A 27,194-nucleotide genomic window follows, 5' to 3' on the forward strand; every position below is an offset into this window, starting at 1 on the left:
CCTCAGAAAAAAAAAAGTTCCCCTTAGAAGTGCTTCTGTAATTCATATTCAATTTGTAATCTTGAAAACTCTGTGAATGTAGCACAGGAGAAGATGGAGATGGCCTTCTTCTCTTCTTCTTCTCCTCCTCCTCCTCCTCCTTCTTCTAATGAGAGATCTATAAGGTCAAGGGTTTTTTTTTTTGTGCTATCTTACAGTAAGTAGAAATATTTCAATTTGTTTGGAAACAGATGTAAATGAGTCGAGATTTTTTTGTTTGTTTGTTTGGGTTTTTGTTTTTTGAGACAGGGTTTCTCTGTGTAATATCCCTGGCTGTCCTAGAACTCACTTTGTAGACTCGGCTGGCCTTGAACTCATAGAGATTCACCTGCCTCTGCCTCCCAAGTACTGGGATTAAAGGCATCCACCACCACCACTGCCCGGCAAGTCAAGGTTTTTGATGTTTGATGTTTGTTTGTGATGTTTGCACATATTAGGCAGTGTTGATTGCATGTCTAGCTTTGGCTTGAATCTTGTGTCCACATTTGATATCTCAGTTAGCCTTTCTGAAATGAGCTTAGCATTTCCCAACTTGTAGAGTTATTGTGTGGATATAGTAGGGAATAGAGGCTGCAGATACAGACTGAAGCTAGCAGTGACTGGGATATGGTACCAAAGGTGTATATAACATTAGCAAGTAATAAGAATAACACAAAACGCTAAACCTTCCTCCTCTTCATTTTATATTTTCTAGAATCAATAGTAATTATAAATGATTAAGAATAAAAGTAATTATTGCATGTTTAAAATATGTAATTTGTGTGTCCTGGATTGACTTCATCTGGTTTCAGCGTAGACACTTCTGTCAGTTTCTCTACATGGCTCTCCAAGAATTCTGGTCACATGGTGTCTGATCTTCTCACCCTTGTAGTCTTGAACCACTGTTTAAAGACCCCAACCAGCTTTAGACCAACATTTCATAGAGGGCATTCAAATGCTCTGCTATTGGAATAAAATTGTGTTGGGCTCTCCAGAACAGCCTCTCTGTAGCCTGAGTGCCACAAACCCCACAGCATCCCCTCACCTCACCACACACAAGTACTCACCTCTGTCTCAGTTTCAGTCACATAACTTGTGAGGTATAATAAAAGCAGTCATTGTTTTAAGGTAGGTTTGAAGTAGTTTGTCATGTACCAATGGATAATTGAAACAGCAACCAAAGTTTAGGGATGGGGTTGTGTGCTTCCTACTAGCAGTGTTCAGTCTTGAAGAACGTCTCCCTCAATATACTACTGATTATAATTTGAAACTTCCAGCAAGAAGAATGTTTGGAGAGAATTCCTATCAGAGGAAGTGACAAAAGTAGCCACATAAAGAAGGACAGGGCGTATACAAAGCAGAGGGAACAATGGCCGGCTAGACTAGAAGAAGAGGTTAAGGACAGGGTAAAAGGGGTTGACAAAAATTATACCACATGGGACCACTAAAGACTTTCTGCAAAGAGATTATACTTTTTAGGAATTTTTTCATGTTTGTGGAACAGGCTTAAGTATGCAGAAATGGGGAGCAATGTGGAAGCTAATGCAAGAGGTTACATAATTCTGATTGGTAATACTTGCAGCCAGAATCAAATGTGAAGTCTCTATGGGGAGCCCTGGTACTGACTCACTCAGTGTGCATTCTGGAATTGAAATGGTGGTTCTTCTTCATGGCATTTTACTGACATCCGTTAGGAAGTTATGAATAGTATATAGATACAGGTATAGATGGAGATATTTTGATTAGGCTAAGACACTTGACTGCCACCTGCTGGGAAATTGTTGACAGGATTGTAGTGTATACATCTATGGTGTGACTGTCTCTTTCCTTGGGTGAAACACTCTTGTGCATTATACAGCTTTTATCAGTCCTGTCTGTTACCCTAGTATAAGTAGGAGTGATTGGATTGATCACATTTGTTATCAAAGTGAAGCCGAAAGGAAGTTAAAGCCTGGATATTAGTGAGATTGATTATCACGTTAGTAAAAGTGGATTTTCTTTGAGAGTCACAAAGTAGATCATTCTAAGGACGGAAATTTCAGTAAACTTGTTTGCCTATTTATTCATTCTAAATTTGCATTTAACTTAGTGAGAAGCTTATCTTTCCTCTAGTCTCAGCTATTTTCACTCTTTGTGACATCCAGCATCCCTTTCTCCTGTAGCCTATACACCTGAATCTCTTCCTTCTCCTGTGAACATTGCTTTTGCTCAGTTTCCCTTGCAGACTTTCCCTCAGGTCTCCATGTTTGTTCTTTCATATGCATCAGATGCACGTGAATATCCGCCGAGTTGTGTTGCCTTTGGAGAATTACTTACAGCTTTTCTGTGAGATTACTCATAGGCAGCTGGAAACTAAGGGTGTGCCAGAGTTAAGAAGGTAGAACCCTGTCTTAAGAACAGTTCCTTGTTTTCAAATGCTTTTTCTTCACAATGGCCAGGCCTTTGTTGGAGTAACCCAGTCCTGCTTCTACTCTCCATCACGGGTCCCTTAGCAGCGGCACTGGAAGAACAGTGCAGTTGGCTCTTTCAGAAAGTGCTTTTTTGTTTTCTTAATTCTTAAGTTTTTGGAAATTAAATGTAGAAACTATTTTTAAATAAAACAGTGACACTTCTTAAGATTTTAATTTGGGGGAAATGAAAAGTATTTTTAAGGTTTTGAAGTTTGTCTGAGTAAGGCAAGTATATTGATAACTAGTTACATCACATCCCAGTTAAATATTTCATTTGCGAGTCCCTGCTGGTTAGTGCCACTCGTTCCTGTTAATTATGTTTCCTTTCATATTTAATAGGATTTGTGTATGAAGGCAAACTGCAGAGTGTCAGTCTTGGTGATGTGACAAGCACTTATCATGTAGCTGCATGTGCAGATGTTATGGGAGGCCTCAGGAGAGGTACCAGTGCTTCAGTTTTCGTTTGCTTCAGAAGGGACTAGCTAAGTGGGAGCAGACACATGTATAACTGCTTCAACACAGGCGACGACAAGTGTCATAATATAGACAGATAGCGGGATTCCGTTAGTAAACATTACTGTGACTGGGCCACATACATGGACTAGCTTGCTTTCTTTCCTGAACTGTACATGTTTCTAACCCTTAGCTTTTTTTGGTCATAGTAGAATGTGGGTCCTTTTCCTAAGGTCTTTTGAATCAAAAGTACCCTTGGTATAATTGCTTTAGCAGAATATAATTTCAAATTCAAAGAATAAAATTTTTATCCAGTTTTATTTTTAAAATACTTTTATGCTGGCTGTATCAAAAGGAAAGGAATGCTAGATTAAAATAAATAAGGATATAAGACAGGAGTTTTATGTTTATGTAAACCTCATGCTGAGGAAATAAATATCCTGAGATCCCATAGCCAAAATACATTTTTAAAATGTTTTGAGCACAGGAAACAAAGCTATAAACAGCCTAGTAGGAAAAAATGCAAACCTTCATAAATATAATTAAGTAGTATATAAAATAATGAGAATTCCTGATATTTAATTAAGTTGCCTTTGACTTTATTAAAATTGATAATATATTTTAGAGATATTTGGAAAGCAAAAAAAATTGAATTTTTTCTTAATTTAAATTAACATGAAATTTAAGCTAAAATGCTACTCTTGTTTCTTTTTAAGCGGTCATTACCTCCACATTTGAAAGAACTATGAAGAGCCAGACATGATAGGCCAACCCTCAGGAGACTGAGGCAGGAGGATTGCTCTGAGATTAAGGCTAGCCTCTCCTGCACGCAGAGTTCCAGACCAGTCTTCACTACAGAGTGGGATGGTGTCAAAAAACTAAGACACACACGAAAAAATTCTAATTGAATTAAGCATACACATCATATAACAATAAATTCTTTTGAAATATCCTGATAATTTTTTTGAGAATCATCTGAAATATCAATTACAAAGAAGTAACTGTGATACCTGAAAGATTGGGGACTGTTCCAGAAAACAGTGATATGCAGCCTAAGAAAGTGCAGTGTACTGAATCAAAGACCAGACAGTCGGAAATGGTGTTCAATGGGAGAAAGTGCTTAGGAGTGCACGGTAGTATCAGACAGCAGAGTGGGGTGGCCCTGGCAGAGAGCTGTTGTAATGGGGGGTCATTTGCAAACTCATTACAGTATGAAGTAGGGAAGTAGAAACCACCTAAAGACCATGAGTATGAAGACCACGTTTGCCCAGTGACATCACAAACAACAGCTATTACTATTTTGAATAGTTTGGAAAATAGAAATTACAGTGCATAGTAGAATGTTTGCCTCTCATGTGAGGCTATAGACCCAATCCCCAGTACTTCAAAAAAAAGAAAGAAAAAATGTATAGTTTCTATAAGAAGGAAGCATTGACCTAACAAAGAAGAATTAAAAATTTAAGTATCTTCTCTTTTGTTAAGAACTAAAACAATATGAAGTTACTCAGATCTGAACAAATTGCTGGAAGACAAATTTCTTTTCTGTTAATTTTTTTGAGAATTTCATTAATGAATACTGTATTTACATCCTGTTCATCCTCCCCCACACACACACACACAAACTCCTGTTTCCCTCTCAACTACTACTCCCTCTTAAATTCATCTCTTCGTAATTATTGTCACATACAGTCATATATATATATGTGTGTGTGTGTGTGTGTGTGTGTGTGTGTGTGTGTGTATATGTATGTATGTATATGTATATAAAATCTACTGAGTAATTTAGTGTTGCTTGTGTATGTGTATGTATTTACAGCTGCCTGCTTGGGGTTGGATAACTTATCAGGGGACTTGACCGTGGAGGAAATTGATTCTCCCTTTCTCAGCAGCAATTAGTCATCTGTAGCTCTTCATCCAGTGGTAGAACCTTGTGTTACTTCCTTCATCCACATTGGCATGTGAACAGGTGTTGTCATTGTTCAAGTCTTGTGTAGGTAACCATAGTTTGAGATTTCCTGGGTGCAGTTTTCCTGTATGTATAGAAGACACTGTCCTGCTGCAAATGTCCAGTCCTCTGGCTTACAGTCTTTCCACCCACTTTTCCTCAGTGTTCTCTGAGCCTTAGGGATAGGGCTTCCTCGCAGTCGGTTGTTCTCTGAATTTTGACCAGTTAACCATTTCTAGGATGGTTTCTACCTGCTGATAAAAAGAAGTTTCTTTGATGGGCATGAGAGCTACATTTGTCTGAGAAAGCCAGTAGATGAGCTCTGCTTCTGGGGCTAAGCCTATGAGTGTAGAGATGGCATGACCAACTTCAAGACAAGGTTATTTAAATTAAGCTGAGAACCATGGGAGGTGGGAGTGGTGTGAACCCTTCCCTAGGCAGTTCTCAGTGTCTAGGTCAGTTCCACAGCTGCTCAAGTAGCATTTTAAGGCAGTGATGGGAGCTGGATGACCTGAAGTCCCGCACTTGGCAACAATGCCAGAATTGATTAGCAGCAACATGTTTTAACAATGAGATCATGTTTCCACTGTTGTCTATCCTGGTAAGATTACTTGACCTCATTGTTTATAATCTGTGGTTCAGTGTATATGTTCAGGAACCATTCAGATGTCTTTGCCAGGGGACCTGCTGTTTTTTTTAGCACTGGTTTTGATCTAGGCTTCTAGAATTTCTCTGCTTATCTCTGAAGCTGTCCTGCTGTTTCTTTTGAGAGCACTTCCTTCCTCCCGCATTATATACCCTCTGTCCTGTCTTACCCCTCATGCTTGTACCTCGTCACTGCCTGTTGATGACACTTATTTCCTCCGGTCCTTAGTGTCATTTTTAAGAACGAATGAATCTGCTGTATTAGCATCTTTTCCTGTAAAATTTCAAGTCTTATTCCCAGGATTTCTTTCCCAGATCCAACAAAACCCATCTTCACATACAGGGCAAGACAGTATTCTAACTAAAATCCCTGAGTTCTGTTTCACTGTTGTTCCTAAGGTGCTTCTTACCGCTTCATTCTTTATGTGACTGCTTTCCTCTAGAAACCATATTCCTAGTCTGCCCTTGGGATCTTTCTCTCAGAATGTTCTTTAGTTCCTAGTGTAATATTCCAATCCTGAATACTAATGATACTTAGTAAAATCACACGATTGGTAATTTAGGAAAAGTTCCAATTTAGGTTAAATTTGTGCTGCTTGTACTTTCTTTTTAAAATACTTATAAAATGATTTCATTAAGTACAATAAGTTTTGTAACTTAACATTAAGATCCTAAAACTGCTTTTTAATATTGAAAATTGCTTTGGTACTAAAATTTACTACTTCCGTCAACCCTTTAAACCTTTCTGGAGTTCTACCTCTATGTCAGGTGCTGAGTTAGGCCTGTAGTGAGGATTATGATTTACATGTGACCCTAAGGAACTCACATTTTTGTTCTAAACAATAATTTGTAAAAAATCATGCATGTGTTTAATATGTATTGAACTCCAGCTCTATGGTAGGGATTTGGCTAAGGCCTGATACAGGTTTAGTCAGCAAAACAATAACAACATAAAAGTCCTACCTACATGGATTTCAATCTCCTGAAGACACAAATCATTGATCATTGATATAGAAAAATATAGAATTTGTGCACACTTAACCTACCAGATGAGTGAACCAGAAGGCTGGGAGCTCAGAAGTCACAGTAGAAGAGTGCTGCCCTACACAGGGACCTTGCCAAGGTCAGGGGGAGGGTATGGATATGAGCCTTCTTCTTCAAGAGAGCAAAGGGTCACTAGCTGGAGAAAGCCCTTGCGTTCTCTCAAGTTTACCTAGTCAGCATGTATGTATCTGAACTGTTGAAAATAATACACCCTCCTGCAAACTGCAGAATACTTTCTTATTCCAGTATTGATATCTTTGGGATGTTTCCTTTGGAAGTACACTTCCTCATTGTTAGCCAAGGAAGTAGCTGTTGTGCCTCTAAAAATGCTAGGCTACATAGTACTTTGAACACACTCATATGTTGGTGTCAAATGTGGTAAGTAGAACCCAAACACAGTAGTCGTGATTAATTGTGCTAGGACACGTGATTGGAATGGGAAAGTATTGCAGATAAACAGCAAAAGTTACTTGCCCATTTCTCTGCCTGGATATATACACAGTTAATCCAATCAGAATTAAAAATATATATTGCCACAAGTTATTCCTTAGCCCAGGCAGGCTCACTAGTATACTATTTGTTTCTTATATCTGCAGTCCAGCAATTTATATTAGGAAATAAAACTTTTACTGTTTGACATTCAAGTTCATCTAATTAATAAGCTAATATTACCTCAAATTTCAAACTTTGTCAAAAAAGTGGATTTTCATATAGCTTATAAATAGCATACAAGGTACAAGTCTAGAGAACACTGATGTTACTCTTGTAATAAAAAGAACCCAGAGCCTTCTAATGTGTATGTCTGTAACCACTTCCTGCTGAATTGTTCTCCTGAATGGTGTGTGTGTGCTGGTTTGGCTGAACGTGCACCCTTCTTCAGGCAGTCAGTAGGTTCTCCAGTTGTTTTCTCCTGATACTGTGACTGGTTAGCACTGGAGCTAAGCACAGCATTTCACTTAAAGCACAAAGGTAGTATTGCTTTAAAAACTGTTCCCATATCCATCTGTTCATTATTTAAATGTATATTATTTTCCAGGAACTGCATTGAATCATTTATGTAAAATTTGGACAGTTCGTTTTAAACCACAATATTCACTTATTTGGGACTTTTAAGATCCTGCCATGTTCCAGCCATAGACCTAGATGTTGTTGCCACGCTCGCTGATGAGCACAGCAGAGGCCCTTCCCTTCTCTAGTGAGCTTGACATTCCACTGGATCTTATCCTCACTTTTGCTCATCTGCCTTCATGTAGCCTCCAGCCTAGGGAGACACAGACAAGAAAAAAAAGAAAAAGACAAGTTCTGTCTTTTAAAATCTTTTTACCCAGGAGACAGCTTGAGTGTGTGGCCTCAGAGATGATTGCTACTATTTATCATGAATAGTGAACATTCCAAGAAATTAAGTTCTTAGCCAAAAGTAGGATTAAACATTATGCATTGCTAAGCTTGTTTATTTTGGTTTCCAATGTGGAATAGCTGGAAAACAGCACTCTCATACAGTTTAAGGAGGATAAACATCTTCCCAAGGCATCCTCAGTGGCTCCTGTGACTGCCGTGGCTGTCGTGACACAGCAAGCCGCTCCAGGTCACACTAGCAACAGGAGCACTGTCAGTTCATAGCTTTACAGTGTACACCTGGGGCTAAATTCTCATCTTCATGATTCTAATCCACAAAGTAGCTTTTGAGGTAGACACTCTTAGACCTTCGTATTGTATAAGAAAGCACCTGGAATACCTAGTTCGCCCAGCATTCCAGCACTGTCAGAAGTGATACTGGGACGAAGCCCTGAGTGTTCTGGCTCTGGCTTCTGCTCCACTGTTTCTCACACCTTTTCATGTTCTGGTTGTTTGCTTTCTCTCAGATACATTGTTGTAGAATATTATTTTAAGATGTATTACATTTGTTTATGTTGTAGAACATTTGTTTAATGATGCAAAGATGTGTTGCATTCTTTTGTGTTGCATGTTTAACTCAATGAATTTGTGTTACTTTTCCTGTCTAAAACATCTGATTGGTCTAATAAAGAGCTGAACCGGCAATAGGGAGGCAGGAGAAAGGATCTGCAGGGCTGGCAGGCAGAGAGAATAAACAGAAGGAGAAATCTGGGAGGAAAGGAAGAAGTAGCCAGAGGAGGAGGAGGACATAAGGGGCCAGCCATGGAGTGAGAGTGAAAGTAACATATACAGAAGTAAGAAAAGGAAAAAAAGCCCAGAGGAAAAAGGTAGCTGGGATAATTTAAAGTTAAGGAAAGTTGGCTAGAAATAAGCCAAGCTAAGCCTGGGCATTTATAAGTAAGAATAAGCCTCCATGTGTGATTTATTTGGGAGCGGGGTGGCAGGTCCCCCAAAAGAGCAAAAACAACCAACAATACTGTGTAAAGAGGATGAGTCTCTGTACCTCGGGAAAACAATAGCACAGTCTTTCTGCAGCGTAACCAGCTCTGGTTCCTGTGAAGAAAATGGGCACAATCTCCACTCTTACTTTTTAAGAGAGAATTCCTGCTTTCTCACCAAATCGATTAGAAGGGTATTTTGGATTGAGTTCTCATGTCTGTATTTTACTTCCTGAAATAGCATTCCTGGACCACCTTCTTCCCGTGTGCTTTTGCTCATGTTCTCCCCCCTTACAATCAGCTTCTTTCCCCCCAAGGGACAGTTTATAGTGTATGTACTTTGTATCCAGCTCCTTGACTTGGTAGCATGTTGGCTGCACCTGATCAGATTTACTGTGGAATATTCCTTTTGTCCCACAAAAAAATAAAGGAAGGTAGATGAAAGCACATAGGATACTTGGACGTAAATCTGTATAAAGGAAGTAGCATGTCCATTATAACATGACATGTTCTTTGTGATTGCAACATAAATTCCAGAAGAGGATGAGGCAGTTGGCTAAATAGATACATCTGGGAGCGGAGAGACTGAACCTGGGTAGAAGTCAGAGAGAAAGGGCCAGTTCAGGAGATAGTGAATAAAGTGATGGTGATTGAGAGAGTAGAAGGCAAGATTGGGAGACACAGCTGTGAGCTGAGAATAAAACTTTATCCCCGATGATTCCCTCAATTGTGAGAGTATACACAGAAAACAGGGCAAGTTCTGCAGAGAAGAGAATGAGTTCACTGTGGGAAGTGCTAAGGTTAACTGCTCTGGAGACATTCGGTTGGAGAAATCAAGTGAACAGTCAGAAACATGGGATGGATGGTCTTGTAACCCAAGAAAAGGGTTTTGTTTTTTTTTTTTCTGGAAATTGCTTTCATAGTTAGAGACATCTTGGTATATCCTGAGTTATAATTTTGGATAAAATCCCCTAGAGATGGAATGAGAAGAGAATAGCCCTAGGGAATAACACAGGAAATGGAAGAAAATTTTAGACCACAAAGGAGCCTGCAAAACAGCCAGAGAAATATGGCCAATATAAAGTGTGTGTGTGAGTGTGTGTGTGTGTGTGTGTGTGTGTGTGTGTAGCTTTGGCAGTTTTTAAAGTTTTCCTTAGAACCCTTTGAAGACAAAGAGAATTGTATAGCCAACTTCTAGCAAAATGTGGCCAAACTGTCGCTATTCCTTAAATATCTATTGCATTGCCTTATTCACAAGTCCCAGTTACAACAGCCATCGTTGATGACCCATAGTTGATGAGAACCATCTTTGCCTAAATCACATACAGCCACCATGTCAGGAGAGAAACAGTTTGTCAACGAGACAGTCTGGAGAGGTCATTTGTTAGTCGGTGACATATGGAAGGCTGGTGACAGCGTGGTGAGGTGTGCACTCACTGTAGCAGACATAAAGGATGTTATTTTCCCAGGAAACCTGTTTATTGGTTTAGGTGACTTGTCCTGTGTGAGAAAGGGATCGTTGCAGGCAGCAGCTTTCCCACTGAAGTGGAAGCTCCTATAGCTGATCTGTTACAGATTTTCATGTTTGATCACATTGAAGTTTCACTGCCACACTCTTCCAGCGAGGTGGGTTAAATCCTTAGGCACTCTCTCTGTCTCTCTGTCTCTGTCTGTCTCTCTCTCTCTCTCACACACACACACAACACAACACAGAGATAGACAGAGACACAAAGACTGACAAACAGAGACACAAAGACACTTGAGGGTAGAAATGTATAGCAATCAAAGAGTCCATCCAATGCGGTGGGGGATGTAGTAATACCAGCAGTGGTCCACTTAGGTCCACTTAGGATCCCCATGCTTGGAAGGAGGGAAATGCTGCCTTAGGATATGTGTTCAATGAAGTGTACAAAGAGATCTTAAAACTTATATTTGTAAGTGATTTTACCCTTAGATGTCGCTTTTGTTCTTTAAGTATATGTATTAGTGCAGTACCTCACATTTGTAGATAAATTATATATGCTTTATATAAATATAAAGGGGCACAGGCTCTAAAACATTTAAATTACTGTATGTGTTTGATTAAAATATACTTTTGAGGCTCCAAGTTTAAGTCATGGTGACTCTTTAATTGTAGTTAAATAATCTGGGAACCTTCACAAGCTTTGAAATAAAAAATTTTATCAACCATTTTACCTATCAGATTTCAGGCAATTCATGACAAAATGCAGATATATGCCTCAACCTTGTTTTTGTATTCTGTTGTTTTTAAGGAGCCTGTTAAACACAAATTCACAACCATTTGCTGTCTCCTTTGTAAGCAAGTGAAGTTTCTCATGAACTACCTAATGTCCCCTGCATACAGTATGTTCCTTCCAGGCTCCCTTTAGTCACAGGCAGTTTCAACTGTTAAATAGTATCTTGCTTTAAAAGGTAGGCTGATGGAGTTCCTATCTTGTGGTACATCTGGTAAGTTAATATATACAGTCTGTGAGTATCCTGCAGGGACCTGTTTTTACATGCATACCGGGACGTTTATGTAGAAATCAAAGGCCATGAATCAGAAGAACACAACTCTTGTTTCTAGCATACTAGAGGCTTAAAAAAATTGGCTTTGAAAAATTGAAAGTAGTGTGGTTTGTTTTTATTGTGGAACCGATCAGGAAGAACAATTTACAGTCATTGCCATTCTTCACAGCTGAATGGAGTAGAGGTGCCCGCCTCGTGAAATGGAGCAGCTGCGGCCGTTTTCTCTGGGCTCACAAAAACAGTCGCTTTTTAATCGAGAACTTTAGATGGCCGGGTACAGTTTGTTTTCATGATGGAAGTGGTCAGTTGTGCCTTAGCAGACAGCTGTAGTGTAATTAAGAAAAACTGTGTGAAAGTGGATTAAATATAACAGAAAAGAGCCTTTTTAAAAAAAAGAAGGAATTTCATCTTAAATGTATTCACTTTTTTCCTTTCATGTGTAAAAGTGGAAATATCACTCTGATTTCTGTACAGTTTTTGCTGTTTTGCGATATTATTTAGCTCTAAGAAACATGTGGTGCTTCGCTACAGTGTTTGTTTTTGTAACAAGTGCTAACTAAAAAGTACTAGTTTCAAGATGATTTAACTTCTGAAAGATGTACCTTCAAAATGCTGTTTCTAATAGGCATTTTACAGTTATGTGTCTGCTAACTTGAATGCGTTTAAAAAGTCAGCGATCTTCTGTCGAACAAAATTGGGTCTGCCTTTTAGACCCACCGTGTAAACAAGTGGGGGAGGGTCCCGTGTTTTTGAGACCAGAAACTGAAAACTGAAAGATGGCGTTTATTCTCGATGAACTGGAATAATGGAGAAAGCTCGGGAAGAGCGGACTGGCTGCTGTAGGAAACCCCTCAACATCAGGCTGTCAGCTGACTTTGAAAAGCATACACTTACTTTATGCAGCAGACTCTGAAGTAAGAATAGAAACGCTTGCATTTGCATCACAGTCTACAGTAGTGAGATAACTGCCAAGGGTCAGGGGAGCTGACTTAGAAAACTGTTGTGTGCACAAATGAGCAAGATTGCTGGTAGACACTTTGCCATTGTGCGTTTTTATCCTGGTTGCCCAACACTAAAATACGAAGTTTCAACCTTGACAAAATAGAGGTGCCAGCTGTAGATTTGCTAGAAGATTTTATCATAGACTGATGATTTTTATGCAAACACCCTCTGACTGCATTTTAGTTGTGGGGCGGGGATGTGGGCTGGGTGGAACACTAGATCAGAGAGGATGTGAGATGCTGGGGCTACTGCCACTCCTGCGTCTTTTCCCTGGAAGAGGCAGTCTAGCCGGACTCTGCTGGAAACTGAATGTTGTAGGGAAGAAGTCAGCAGCCATGTTCCTCTCAGCCTCACACTGCTGCCATGGGATTCCTTTACTCTTCTTTTACCATAAGCCTTAAAAAGCACCTACGACTCAGCTCCGAGTTATCCTAAGTGGCAACTCGGGATGGCAACTGAGAGTCAGTTCTTTTCTGTAAGCCCTGGTGTGCATCTGTGCATCACATCTTCTTCCCCTTCGGAGGGACCTGGCAGCTTCAGCTGCTGATTGGGACTGCCCCGTAAACAACACCGCCCCTGTAGAGCATAGGCAGTTGTTTACAAAGGCACACAGAGCCAGATGTGCTGTGGACTCGAAGCTGTGAAGTAATTGTCTCAGGCAGACTTTAAGCTAAGAACTGAAAGGATTGTTGAAAGGAGAAAGCAACATGATACAGCAAGATAATTAACTAGAAAATCTAATGATGAAAAGAACTGGATTCAAGTCTCAACTAGCTGACCATTCTGGAGGAGCCATTCCCTAGGTCTCCATTTCTTCATGTGTAGAGTGAAACCCGTTGTACAGGCCAAACAGGTTGTTAATCTGAAAACATGCCCGGAAAAGAACACAAGTAGGTGAGGCACTTTTATACTGTATACTTAGGAAACCACTTCATTCATCCATGTGCATCTTTAAAAAGAAAAACAAACAAACAGCTCTTGGCAGCCACAGAAACAGAACACAAAAATTACAAAACTTTCCAAATGTAGATCCTTTGTGAGTACTGCAAAGCTCCTGGATAATACCATAATTTGTATCTTTTGATTTCAGCCCACCACTTTCTCACAGTGCTAATCCAAACCCTCCCCCGTTATATTGACGTTCAAGTTGCAGGGGCCACTACTGACTTCATTTTGTAATCGTTTGTGTGTTAGTCTCCAGAAATGTGTTGAGAGCCTAAACTGCCTGTCCTTGAAGCTTTATCCTTCTTGGCTTCTGTGTGTCAGTAAACTTTGTCCCTTCCAGCTGCGGCAGTGACTTTCCGCCTCTCGGATCCTCACGGCAGATCCTTCCTAGGAGTCAGTCCATAGCTCACACCGTGCACAACACTGAACTCAAAATAGGGTCTTACATGTGAAGCCACAGTCCCAGGAACTGACTAATGTAAGCCCAGAAGAGAAAGTGTGACTCTGCAGTATAGTCTTGCCTTTAAAAGAATTAATGGAAGAGCTATAATAGAAAAATGGCTACATTGGACTTGGTCAGAGTTAATAATCTATTCGTCAAAAGATATTCTTAAAAAATGAAAAATTTCTCCGATTTGGAGAAAACATATCTGATAAAAAGATTGTATTCAGAATAAAAAGGATTTTCAATTTTTAATAAGAAAACAGCTCCGTTTTAAAAGAATGATGAAAGATTTGAATGATTTGATTAGAATACAATTAAAGAAGACCAGTGAGTTTTAAGTTAACTCAGAAAACATGCTCAGCATCACCACTTACTCAGATCATGTAAATTAATGCTGTATGAAACACGACTCCATCCACTAGAATGGCCGAGTTGTAGAGGTTGACCCGCAGCTGATGTCATAGTCTGTGTTACTAATAGAAAGGCAGAATAGGGCAGCCATGTTGGAATTTTGGCAGTTTACTTAAAGGGTAAACATATAACAACCTATCATTCTATCCCGGATCTTTACCCACCAAAAGTAAGAAGAACATTGAATTTACTTGAAAACACAAGCCTTTAGTAATGGAAAGCAAAGGGGCTTCTTATGGAGGAGAGGACTAGATGGCAAAGAACCACAGGAAAGCTTTTGTTCTTGAAAGAAAATTTTATACAAAATATTCTAATCACAGTTTTCCCTCCCCCAACTCCTTCCAGATCCTCCCCACCCACCCAACTCCATGCCTTTTCTTTCTTTCTCTCTTTAGAAGATAATCAGGCAAATGAAAACAACCCAAACAAACCAGAATTAAAAAAGAAAAATAAAAAACTAAAGAAACACGCAACACAAAAACAAAACCTATCATAAAAATGCATAATTAGAACCATAATATACAAGCAAAAGACCAGTAAGACAAAAGAAAAGAAAAGGAAAGGAAAGGAAAGGAAAGGAAAGGAAAGGAAAGGAAAGGAAAGGAAAGGAAAGGAAAAAATGACCAAACAAAGAAATATGAGGGGAAAAAAAGTCTACAAAAATACTATTGAGTTTGTTTTGTGTTGGCCATCTACTCGTGGGGCTGGGGTCTACCCTTGAGTCTGGTTACTATACCCTGTGAGACTCTGTAGGAGAAAACTTAATTTTTCCTTGCAAAAGGATGTCAGTTGTAGATAGCGTCTTGGTTAGGAGTAGGAACCTGTGTCCACTTCCCCCTCTCAGTGCTGGACCCTGCCTGACTTGGACCCGTGCAGACCGTGTGCATGGTGCCAAAGTCTCTGTGAGTTCATATGTGCATCAGTCCCGTTGTGTCTGGAAGATACTGTTGCCTTGAAATCATCCATCCCCTCTGGCTCTGGCTCTTCCGGTCTTTCCTCCTCCTCTTCCACATAGCTCTTGTGGTGATTGGGGGTGGGGAGGAGTGAGGGGTGGTGGCATCTCATTTAGGACTGAGTGTTCTAAAATCCCTTAGTCTCTACACATTGTCTAGTTGTGGGTCTCTGTGGGTCACCATTTACTGCAAAAGCAGCTTCTCTGGTGATGTGTGAGACAGTAATTATGGGTACAGCAGAATGTTGTTAGGAGTCGTTTTACTGCTGTGTTCCTCTAGCAGAGTAATAGTATTTGGTTTTCCGCTGGGCTCGTGGCCTATCCAGTCTCATGTTCTTGACCACCCACAGTGTCAGACACGGATTCCATCTTGTGAAGTGGATGAATCAGAGGGTGGTTGGCTGCAACCACAATGCTTGTGCCACGAGTGCACCAGCTCACGGTTGTAAACTGCAGGGTTTGTAGCTAGTTTGATGATTAGCTTTCTCCTCTGGTACTGTGCATAGTACCTTCCAATACCGTGAACACTAGTCAGTAGGGGTGAAGGCTCACAAGGAAACATTGGTGGGTTATAGCTATATCATTATGTTGGTTATGGTGACTGCATGTGCACTGTTTATGTTTGATACTCGTGTAAGGATACAGTTCATTGTACATTAAGCAAATTATAGGATCTTAGCATCTTCCAGCCTGCCCTTTGTTCAGTTAACTTCTAAAGCTGTCTTGATGTAGATAACAGCATAGACTGTATTATATTTATGAAACACGAGTGGAATTTGGTAATGTATTTCTGCCTGACATTTTCACTAAAAAGTGTTGCATTGCCGGGCGGTGGTGGCGCACGCCTTTAATCCCAGCACTCGGGAGGCAGAGCCAGGCGGATCTCTGTGAGTTCGAGGCCAGCCTGGGCTACCAAGTGAGTTCCAGGAAAGGCGCAAAGCTACACAAAGAAACCCTGTCTCGAAAAACCAAAAAAAAAAAAAAAGTATTGCATTAATGAAAGTCATCCTTGCTGTTCGATGCAGTTATAGCTCAACATTCTCATTGTTATATAAATATGTGGCTATGTGTATAAGGCCACTCAAAATACATATAAGGACCTGAATTTTTAATTTTTTTGTTGTTGTTTTTTAGATTTTCTATTTCTGGCCTTGGGGAATTACAGTTTCTTTCCATTACATTTATAACTAGTTATATGAAAACAGAGTTTTGTATATTAATTTTGTATTAACCCCTATAGTAAACTCTTTTAATGTTAGCAGTTATTTTTCTTCTATAATGCTTTGGGGTTTGAGATCTTTTACTTTCTAAGCTCAGAAAGAGAGAAAATTGACATCTATAGCAAAGTAATTGAAAAATAATAATCAAGGAAAATATTTTAAAAATTGAAATATAGAATTCTTATCATTTGCAATTTTCCATTTTTTTTTGCCTTGAAGTATTCATCTTTGTCAAAGCCAAGCTATTTCCTCTAGCCCTGTATTTTGAAGGATAATCAAACTACCCAGTTAAATACAAAATTAATCAAGTTTTACATATGAATGTAATTTGTCACCACATTAGGCAAAGTAGTTATTTTTAAGACATATTTGCCATTTACATTACTCTGTTTTTTCCAGTCTCTTAGCTTATAAATATCCCATTTCCTGTTCTCTATCTTATTTCTCTGCTTGTTTCTAGGAAGGATATAGTATGAAAAGAAATGCTTTGAATCCCAGTGAAAACATTAAAGGAAACAAAGCAAATGGAATTCTTTTCACTTTTGTTTTCAGATATTATTTTTTCCAGGATTTTTCTCTGGCCAAGTCTAATGATTCCTTTCTTTTATCATTTATTCATGTGTATGCATGTAATATGTATGCATGTAATATGTATGTGAATGTTCATGTCATATATTGTCTTACCTTCTCAAAGAAAATGTCTATATCATATATGTTTGCATATAGTCTATTGCATATATAATCAAAACAAAATTTTCATCAGTTAAATTTACCATTATAACCTTATATTAATGTTTTCCTTAATATGTAAAACTTTAAACTTTATTGTTTCATTATTTCCTTTGTAATCATTTTAAATTGCATGTTCTTTATTTAAAGGTTGGTTGTTTTAAGTACCTAGAAACTTGAACCACAAATTTAATCAGAAAATAATACTTTAATCCTAGCTAATCCACATTATTGACCTTCTGTGCCTGCAGCGACAACAATAGCCGACTGTCTGGTGGATAATCTCTGTGTAGACCCACAGACTCGCTGCAAAGGCTGATCCAGAGATTAGCTGCCCTCCTTTAGATGGTAGTTTGCTGAGTTTTAGGAAGAGACTTTATAGGGTCTCATTTAATCCTTACAAAGACAGGCTGGTTGTACCCATCCTTTCTAATTTGTAAAATGAAACTAGGTCAGATCAATTATAGATGGCTGTGTCTTGCTCTGAGTGCTCTGTTTGCCAAGAAGATCATTAAAATACAAATTTTTTGTTGTCGAAAAAAATCGCTGTCCCTACTGACAATAGAATGGGAATATAATAACTTGACGATGTTACACTTCTATACTATCTTTCATAGTGTAGAAGATACAACTATGGACACAACTCAAGTATGTGTATACACATGCACACACATACAGGCACATACACATACATACACACCTGTGCACACGTACACATTGTTTTTTTAATATTCCTCGATTTTATGGTTAGTGGAAGAAGTGAGATAGAACAAGGAAAAGCACCCATTGCAGAACATGACATGTCTGAAAGGAGACATATTTAAGGACCTGAAAGTTGTTTTCTGGCTGGAACATAGAATTGAAGTTGGTGGGATTAAAGGGTTGAGAGATATGGAGCTTGGGGGGAAAAGGATAATCAAGGGCCAGCTGTATCATCGCAGACTTGGAAGTTTTGTAAAAGAATGTGACCTTTATTCTAAGCAGGATGGGAAATAAGCAGGATGTAAGATAGCTGGGAAATGTAGGTAGAAAGAAGGTCCAGATATGTACTGGAGAGAGCACGGGAATAGAAGGAAAGATCATGTGACTAGGTGAAGGAGGCTGAGGTTGTGTGGCCAAGCTGTGGAAACTCTAGCGAGAGATCCTGATGGCCTGAATAGAGTTGGTCAGTGGAGTTGGAAAGCTGAAAGTGGAGGCTAAAAAACATGGTTGGGGTTAGTGGGTTAAAGGAACCTTCGTGGTTTGTCTCTCCATCAGTAGTAGATCCTAGTTCTCTACCCACATGTGTCTATAGCCTACCTTCAGGATTCTCATCTATTTACTTTTGTTTAAAATAATGTCAAAGATAGAAAAACAAGCATTCTTCTTTCCAGAATCATTTGGGAATAGCAACCGTTATTACTTCCAACTACTTTAGTATTTTCTAAAAAAAGAAAAAAAAGAAAGAAAAAGAAAAAACAGTCTACATTCTAAAATCCATGTACATAAACCATCAAAATTAGGAAATTAGCTACCTCAAAGCGTCACTTATGTTTCATCATTTATATTTTCATTTATTATGTTTGCTTGAAGGACATCATTCAAGCAAAAGGCTTTTTATCATATATATGTTTTCTCTGATAACTTTTTTTTTGGACTTTTGGGTAGAAAAGGGCATCGATTTGACAGAAAGGATGATCCCCTTACACTCCAGCTTGAAGCAGAATATGGCTTTCTTTTTGTTGGTGCAGTGTGTGATCTCAATGGAACCTATCCTGTGCTTCTTTCTCGGAATTCTGCAACCAGGACTTTCCAGTACCACACAGAAACTCAAGCTATAGATAACCAAAGTTTGGGTCACATGTTACCCCTGGATCAATGTCGCCAGTTCTTGAGAAGCTGGTTTTCTTTTTCCTTTTTTTTTTTTTTTTTTTTTTTTTTTTTTTTTGGAGGAGGGTTTTTTTTTTTAACAGGATTCCTTTTGGTCTGGCCCCTCAGACTATAGTAGGTGGCATTCTTCATTTAGCCAAAAGTCAAAGAAGCTGGCAGTATGTCTACTTAGAAACAGCGGCTCTGTGCTGTTAGCTGCTCTAGAATGCTGAATGCCCAGATCCATCTTTCTCTCTTCTTCCCCAAACAGCTTTTGAGAGAGAATTGGCTGGTGTAGGCCTCTGTTGGGGCTGTCTGTTTCATCTATGCCATGGTAGACAGCAGGAAGCTGTCTGTTCCCCTTGCTCTCCCTCTGTCTTGAACAGTTTCTCAGTGTTTCCTCAACCGTCAGTGTCTATACATTTGTTTTTTTAAAGATTGCAGGCTAATTGTTTTATCAAACAGACCGTAGTTTGGGATTTCCTGACATGTTCTTAATTAGACTTGGGTTCTGACAGAGAAAATTTGGTGAGTGGAGTGAAGTGTTGGCATTGCAGTGTGTCAGGTGCACAGCTCCTATTCAGTACTTTTTTATTGAAGATATTGAACCTGATCACTTTCTTAAGGTCATATGGACCAGATTTCTCCTCTATAAAGTTACTCATTCTCTCTTCCTCGTCATCTTCTCAGTTTTAGCATCTTGGCTGAATTAATTATTACTGTAATAGTTGTCAAATGGCGATTATATAATTTTTTAGCTTTTAATCATTTGTATTATACTGTGAGGAAAGGCATCCTCCAATCATTTATCTGCTCGTTCTTTTGTTCATGTATATTAGTGTGGTATGTTGATTTCTATTTTTAATGTGTTATAATGATGCTATGCTTATTCATTAAAATCTCCCAAATTTATTAAAATTTGAATCAGTTGCAGCCCCTTCAAAGTCTTTCTCTTATTCTCATAGCTCTTTCTGTCTAATTGAGATGATGGGTGATCTCGGTCTTCTTTATTTTACTTGTGTATTAATGGTACAGACTGAGCTCTTGGTACTTGGTACCACTGCTTCCCCATGTCTTCTCCTCCTCTCCCTCCAGGATCCTGCCTTTCTGGGACAGAGCTGTTCAGCAGGGGTGTATGAGTGGTGTGTGTGTGTGTGTGTGTGTGTGTGTGTGTGTGTGTGTGTATGTGTGTGTGTCAGAGAGAGAGAGAGAGCACTCTATACAAATCAATAGACTGCCTTTATAATTTTCCTACTGCAATTTCAAAGTTGCTGTTGGCTCCTTGTCCTTTTTATTTCACCTTTACATACTTCTGGAAGATGTTTCCTTGTCTCATGGCTACCCTGTCCTCCCTTGTCACAGAAATCCTGCCCAAGCCTTAGGTGAGAGCTGTGCTTATTGATTTCTCCTTAGGCATTTTTTGTTCATCCTCTGCCTTTCACCCAGATCAAAGTGCTATTAATAAACTTATTTCCTTTTAGCAGACATACTACATCCTTTCCAGCTTCCTTCATCTACACCATAGTTTCATCAGAATCTTGTTTTCCGGTATGCCACCTCCCTCTTGACCTTGTGAGCCTTTGCTGCATACATCAGTCAGAAAATGGGCCTTTAGTAAGGGCCTGCATGTCTCCACCATACCACTCACTCTGTCAGTGTTGAAAACGCGGTAGCAAGTCAAATAAATGTGCCATTGACCTCATGGAACTATAGTTTCACAGGAACAGCGTTCAGCAAGTAGAATACCTACACTTGGCTATAACTAAATAATTACTGCAGATGTGTGGAGTGCCCTAGAGAAGAGTGATAACATATAGAAATAAGTAGAGAGGCATTGGGTTCTGTTGGGTGAACTAGATCTCGTAGAGTTGAGGTTGATGTATGAGTATCTACTAACTGATTGTGATTTGGTTTGTGGAACCTTCTAGAAAAAAATCTGGTCCTTTCTCTTTCTGTGACTTTCCACTTTGCAAGCAAGCAAATCCTCAGACAGCTTACATATCCCACCTGTTCACTCTCACCAGGGAATCAATTAATTTGTAATTAATTAGCTGTTGTTTTTCCATCTTTCCATAGTTCTGATTTTGTGGTGTCGCCTTAGGAGTTCTCAAGTCAGAGTTTCCAAGTTGTTAGACTAGAATCTGCCAGCGCCAGGTTCCCAAAGCATGATCTGTCCACTGCTTTCTACCCCATGACTCCTTGCTTTCCTCAGCTTCTAGAATGTTTTTGGTTTCTAAAGAAACACAAACCAGCAGCAGTAAGAACCTTTGGATGTCTGTTAATACTGAATCCCTCCCCATTAACACCTTGTTTCTCTCCTAATGGCATCAGGACTCAGAGGATGGAAGATATCTCTAGTTCAGAAGAAGTCTCAGTACCTGCTTTAAAGATCTGTATTAACACTGGAGTTTTACATAATTTGTAACTGTGCTTTATCTGTATTTCTAAATCCCAACACTTCATAGTTTAGATTTCTTGATCTGTTACTCAAATTTTTCCATGTTTATCATACATAGCCCTGCCACATGGCTACTTACAAATGGTGTGGCTTTCTCTCTTCACCTCATGCCTCCAGGCTGCTGAGATTTACAGCTTGCCTGTGCTGGTATTTTCCTTTTAAATGCCAATAAAATTGTCCTCAAGCTTTCTTCTGAGTCCATTCTTAAATTCTTTTATTAATGAAGTTAAAAACCCCCCAAAGTGATCCTAATGTCTTCAGTAGCACGTGGTATCCCAGGTGGGGTTCCCCAAATTTCACTACCACTAGAAGGAAGGGAGGCATGACTGGCATCAAGTCACTCCAGAGAGTTGCCGTTCCCACTCACAGATCTCCTGTAAGCAGCGATCTTTGCACTTGATTCTCAAGGTTTTCCTCCTGGCGTGTGTTTTCTGACCCAGGGCAGAGACAGTGCAGTTCTGCTGCACCCAGGGCTGTGAGATAACGTTTGTGGTTAATAAACCTAGCACCGTGTTTTATTATTTTACCTATCTTCTTTCCAGTTCATACTGTGGCCCTTTCTTGCTCTTACACTCTTCTCTTTCTCTATTCCAGTTCCAGTGTTTCCAGATTTACGGGGGCTAAGGACCTGATGTTTATCATTTCCAACACCTTCAACAATGTTAGAATCCGTCCTTTCTGTCCCTTTTTGCCTACAGCCAATTCAGCAGATGTTTGCTGAGCAAACATTCACTTTGTCACCAGAACGATGTTAGTATTCCATCTCTATTCTATCCATTGCAGATGTATCCTGCTAATAATTTTGATATGCTAATTTAATATAATCTTTGGTGTTATTTTGAATTGTCTTTAAGTCTTAATATGCTTGAACTTTTTCTTGCGTTTGTTTGCTAACTGCATTCCATCCTGTATTGCTTAGCTGTTCCTGTTCTTGGTTCCTTTAGGTTATAACGTTTGTTAGCAGAATCTGACCAGAGTCCTGGGCAAGCCATGTGTGGGTCAATTAGTACTGTTGCTTTTCTCTCTGTTCCTTTTTTCTTCATTATGATAGAAAACACACAGATGGACTGACAGAATTAGGGAAGGTGAGAAGAACTAAACTGAAATGTAGTGGTATTTGCTCTGCCCATGACCTTGGGCTCTAGGCCCAAAGGAGGCGGTGCTTACTGCCCTTGTACCTGACCTCTTATAAGAAGTTGGAGAAAGGTCATAGCCCCTTCTCCCTGATCCTGCCTGTGAGGTAGATTCACTCCCAGTCAAATCAGAGGACAACTCAGCTATCTACTCCGTTCTGTGTTCATGAGTGTATTTCTTCAGTTTATATCTTAATAAATTCTGTTACCCATTTAATAGACTCACTTGGATTGATCATAATAAGTGGCACCCTTGCCATAGGCCAATGCAGTTTTATTTGTCAACCGATCAAAGCAGTGCATATTCACAGCATACAGAAAGACATCTCACAGCACTGAACTTTAGGTGACTTAGATGTGTATTCAGCTGAATTGGACAACTTAACTCAAAGTTTAAGACATAATGAGTAGTATGTTGTGGGATCAAATGGCATCTTCAGTAGCCGTGGGTTCTGTTGAGTGACTCTAAGGAAGCCTGCCTCCCATCACTTCCAGAGCATGGATGCGCCTCTTGTCTGTCACATTCACTGCTTCTTTCTGTTCAAGCTGTTGTAACAAAATACCATGACCTAGATAGCCTATAAATAACAAAAATCTTATTTCTCAAGTCTAGAGGCTCAGAAGTCCCAGATCAAGTTATTGTCAGATGTGCGATCTGGTGAGGGCTTGCCTTATACTTATAAGAACATCTCACTTGTGGAGGGGGAGAACGGTGGCCTTTCTAGCCCCCTCTGATAGCATAATCCCGTTCACGAGCACTCCACCCTCCTGATGAAATCAGGGCCTTGCGTCCAAATATTGTCGAGTTGGGGATTAGCATATGGATTTTAGGGAACACTGACATTCAGTGTATTGATGGTACTGAAGATAAGACAGCAGATACTTGACAAAGGAGGACCACACCTTCTCTTCCTTCTCTGCAGTCAGTGTTTTTCATGTCTCTCGTTTAATCTTCATAACACTCACCTTGTGTATCATCATTCCCATTTTTCAGATGAAGAAATCGAGGCTGTAAGAGCTTAAGTAACTTACATAAGGTTTTAGAAGTAGTAAAGGATTTGGGCAGAGCTCCGACAGATTTCAAAGCCATTCTCTTTGCACGGTGCCAGACCGCCTTGTATAAGGAGTGTGACTGGAGATGAGAAGGAGGCTGATGGCGTGACCCTTCCAATGTTCTTTCCACTACTTCACTTGGCCAATGACTAATAGGCAAACACTCCCAGAGGGTATTTGCATTTTAAAAGCAGAGCTCATTAACTCTAATGAATCTCTAATTGGTAGAATTTGTTGCAGTGATATTTTTATTTTTCATCTTTTTCAAAATGTATTGGTTTTGTGAATTAGCATACTAAGTAATACGTTTCATGATGGCATTTTCATATATAACTTTGTTCTTATTAGTCTCCCTCCCACATTATCCCCCAACACACACACACACACACACACACACACACACACACACACACACACACACCTTTATTCCAAAATGTTTTTAAGTTTTCACTGGGGTTTTCTCCTCTGCAGAAGAGAAAGTCTCAGCTACTCTGCAATAAGTTACTCAGTAGAACTCAGCCACATAACTGCTTAGTCTGTCCTAGATGCAAATTAATGGATCAACAGGGCATTGTGAAAAAAACATAGAAAGGCATAAAGTGTAGATTAGCATTTTACAAAATTACTGTTCAAAGGTGGATAAATTCGGCCATATCAAGAGCCCTCTAAAGTGTCAGGTAAATACATTTTAAAATCAATGTTATGCCAGCATTGTTACAAAATGCTATATCTGTGTTTCCTATGAGTGTTAATGAGCCTGTGTAAGGTGTTTACTGGCATTAGGTGACTAAAATGCTCCAGAAAAAAGGAAAAAAATAGCATTGTGAAAAAATATTTGTCATTTCTTTACTATACAATTTCTCAGATACTAAAATGAGCTAAATATCAACTGAGAACTTAAGCTCTGCAGGTTTTTCTCATACTTCTGACCATAGAAATATTTTTCCTATGTGAACTCCTTGGAATAATTGTTGTAGATTATATTCTCGGATATGGAATTCTAGAAATAAATCCTTTCCAATAAAAATAGATTTTTCTACTTCTTTTTTATTCTTTGAGATTATCATACATACATACATATTTATATGTACATATAAACATGTCCCTCTTTCCTTTCCTTCCTCCAAACCCTGCCATCTACCCCCTCTTTCAAGTTCATGGCCTCTTTTTAATTGTTATTGGTGTGTGTGTGTGTTTGTGTGTGTGTGTGTGTGTGTGTGTGTGTGTGTGTGTGTTCCTAAATACAACCTGCTCAGCCTGTATAACATGACTTATGTGAACCTGCTTTCGGGGCTGACCATTTGGTATTGGATCACCAATTGATGTACTCTTCCCTGGGGAGGACTGTTTTTCCTACTCTCTGCTTTCCTTAGTTGCGTACAGTTCTTTGTCTAGGGTTGAAGACTTCTGAGGTTTCTTCCTTCCTTGTTAGCATGTTGGTTGGTGTCATTCGTGTTCAGGTCTTGTTTAGATAGCGATAGTGGTTAGAATTCATGTGTGTAGCTTAATGACATTTCTGAGAGAGACAACATCACAGCAAGCCTCCTATTTCTCTTGCACTTAAATCTTTCCACCCCACTCTGCAATGATGCTCGAGCCTTAGGTGCAGGAGTTGTCTTGTAGATGTATTGGTTGGGACTGGACTCTAAAACTCTGCATTTTTGTGGGTTGTCTGTGTCTGTAGCAAAGAGAAACTTTCTTGATTAGGGTTGAGAACTACACTTATCTGTGGGTATAAAGACAAATATTTAGAATGTAGTTAGGGATTGTGCTAGTTTAGTAAAGTGGTTATAGATTATCTAAGATCTATGACTGCACTAATCCTAGGTAGTTGGCTAGGTTCCCAGTACCAGGCATGTCTTCCTTTTTGTTGAGCTAAGTCATTGAATATGATCATTTCTAGTTGCTTTCTGCTCCTATCTTTTTGTATGGAGGCAAATTCTAGTTATGTCTATATCAGTCCAGTCCTGGTGCTTAGGAGCTCAAGGATGTTCTGGTAATGACAGTCCTCTTTTCCTATAAAATATGGCCAATTGAAACAAAACCATGAGAGAGACCAATTCTTCTGCCTAGAAACTTGTGTTGAATAATGTGGTTTAAATCAAGAGGCAAATGGTTTTCTTAATGTGCATCCCATAATTAGACTGACTTCCACCCAGTTGTAGCATATGCTGAGTTGGAGCAGGCTTCCCCCTCTGGGAAGAGGGCTGAGTGGAACAGCATGTTCTCTGTGGCTGTCTTTCATCAAGAGAAACTAAAGAAAGGGTACAGTCATGTAGAACCAGGTCCTCCCAAACTCACCAATCCACAGAGAAAAGAGTGGCCAGGAGCAAGTGGTAATGGGGCCTAAGAAGTGAGAACCATGGGTCTGTTACCTTAGTTGTCTACCACCAAACCCTCTGTACAAGCCATATGGCATCCTTCCCCATGCATGGAAGTTTCTCCACTACCTACCTTCCCTTATGACTAGTGCTCACTTTCTTCCAGTTTCTCCTCTCCCACCCCACCTTCTCCCAACAGAACTGGGGTCATGATGGTGCTCTACTGACCCTCCCTTTCTCATCTCCTTGAAGAGCTCAAACGTTTTGCCATTTTTTTTTTCATCTCAGAAAATGCATGGTACACATATTCCTCTACAACGGGGATTAGTAAACTCTCCAGCCTGCCAGCTGTTTTCATAAATAACATTGTCTTGGATCATAGCCACTTATTGGCTCACATGATGTCTATGGCTGCTTTTGTCTACAGTGGTAGAAATATGAAGTTGTGACAGAGACCATATGGCCTGCAAAGCCCAACATGTTTACTATCTGGCCTTTCACAACAAAATTGACCAACCTCTAAATTTTTTCACGTTAGTCCTTTAAGATCTGTTTGAGCCATATTGGGACATGTAGCCTTTATCATTTACTAAAAATAAAATCTACATTTTCAAAGAAACTAACATGTTCTAGAATATGAGGATTTTTGCTTCTAATAATAGTAAAACTGTATCTGGTCTTTAAAACTCTGGAAAACCACCAAGGGCACTATATGTTTCCTTTATAAGACCAGAAGGAAGTGTAGAGGCTAACTCTGGTCAGAAATAGTCGTCATTACCATTGGAAAAGAAGAAAACACATGAGGTATGGAGCTGAGTGAGGCAAACAGGAATGGAGAGAATAGGATGGGGGGGGCATGCACCAGCTCCAGATCCTGACATTCAGATCTCCTTTTCAGAGCAGTTGGCTTTCACAGCCTGTACCAGCTCTGGAAATGAGTTCTTCTGCCATAGATGTGGTTGCCTTCCCTCCAGAAGACCTGCGGCAGGTCACTGAGTGCCTCTGCCCCATGAAGTTTACTTGCTTGTCAGATAGAGAGAAGGGGAGATCTTACCACATCCATCCAACAGTCATCAACAGCTTTACAAAAGAGAAATTACTATGAAAAACCTTAGAGGATTTTCTTCTCCTTTCTAAATGGCTGACTTGAGTCTATGTAGCCTGTAAAGCATAAGTGGTATCTCAAAACTAAAACATCTTACTTTGCATTTCTCATGTTTGTTTTTATATATTGTTATAGTATCTAACTTCTAAATGAAT

At 39.5% G+C, this 27,194-nt stretch overlaps 1 protein-coding gene and 1 long non-coding RNA gene across 3 annotated transcripts in view; one reads left to right on the forward strand and one right to left on the reverse strand.

Annotated features, from left to right (window-relative positions):
- Umad1 (UBAP1-MVB12-associated (UMA) domain containing 1) overlaps window positions 1–27,194 on the forward strand; it is a 183,269-nt gene that overhangs the window by 99,919 nt on the left and 56,156 nt on the right. The window lies entirely within an intron of this gene.
- LOC131906672 (uncharacterized) lies at window positions 11,511–14,308 on the reverse strand. The gene is made up of 2 exons (XR_009378175.1): window positions 14,184–14,308; window positions 11,511–11,741 (listed from the first exon to the last, which is right to left on the reverse strand). It is a non-coding gene; the product is annotated as an uncharacterized LOC131906672 (long non-coding RNA).

The sequence above is a fragment of the Peromyscus eremicus genome, chromosome 3 (assembly GCF_949786415.1).
Source record: "Peromyscus eremicus chromosome 3, PerEre_H2_v1, whole genome shotgun sequence".
In the NCBI taxonomy this organism is placed as follows: domain Eukaryota; kingdom Metazoa; phylum Chordata; class Mammalia; order Rodentia; family Cricetidae; genus Peromyscus; species Peromyscus eremicus.